Below are 484 nucleotides of genomic sequence, written 5' to 3' on the forward strand. Positions count from 1 at the left end.
CTACGCATTCATGTACTTAGCCAGCCAGCTCCACCTACATGTTGTAGTTGGGGAATCAAATCCTGAACAGTATCCAGAGTATCGACAATGCTGTATACGGCATATCGACACTCAAGATGACAAGACACACCGTTACGAGTCCTGTGTTGACATGGCTCGCGTCCAACCATTGGGGCCAAGGCAACTAGGACCATGTAGACTACAATAGTTATTCGCTTTGCTATTTACCTGCAAATACACTAGGCCAAACTTCCTGGGAGCTCCGCCGGCTCCCCCAACCGTGTCTTTACTTTTGCTGGACTCTACAGCTACGTAGTATACGTAGGCCGGATGTCGGCGATGTGGTCAAATCGCCCCGTCACCGCCACCGCTACCGATACCGCGGTGAGATATAGGACTGGCCTTAGGATCAGATAGCACAAGCAACGACCGGTGAGTACGAGAGGACAAGACTGACTGGATGCGTTCACCACGAAAGTACGCT

The sequence above is a fragment of the Phytophthora parasitica genome (genome assembly GCF_000247585.1).
Source record: "Phytophthora parasitica INRA-310 unplaced genomic scaffold supercont2.46, whole genome shotgun sequence".
NCBI lineage: Eukaryota > Oomycota > Peronosporomycetes > Peronosporales > Peronosporaceae > Phytophthora > Phytophthora nicotianae.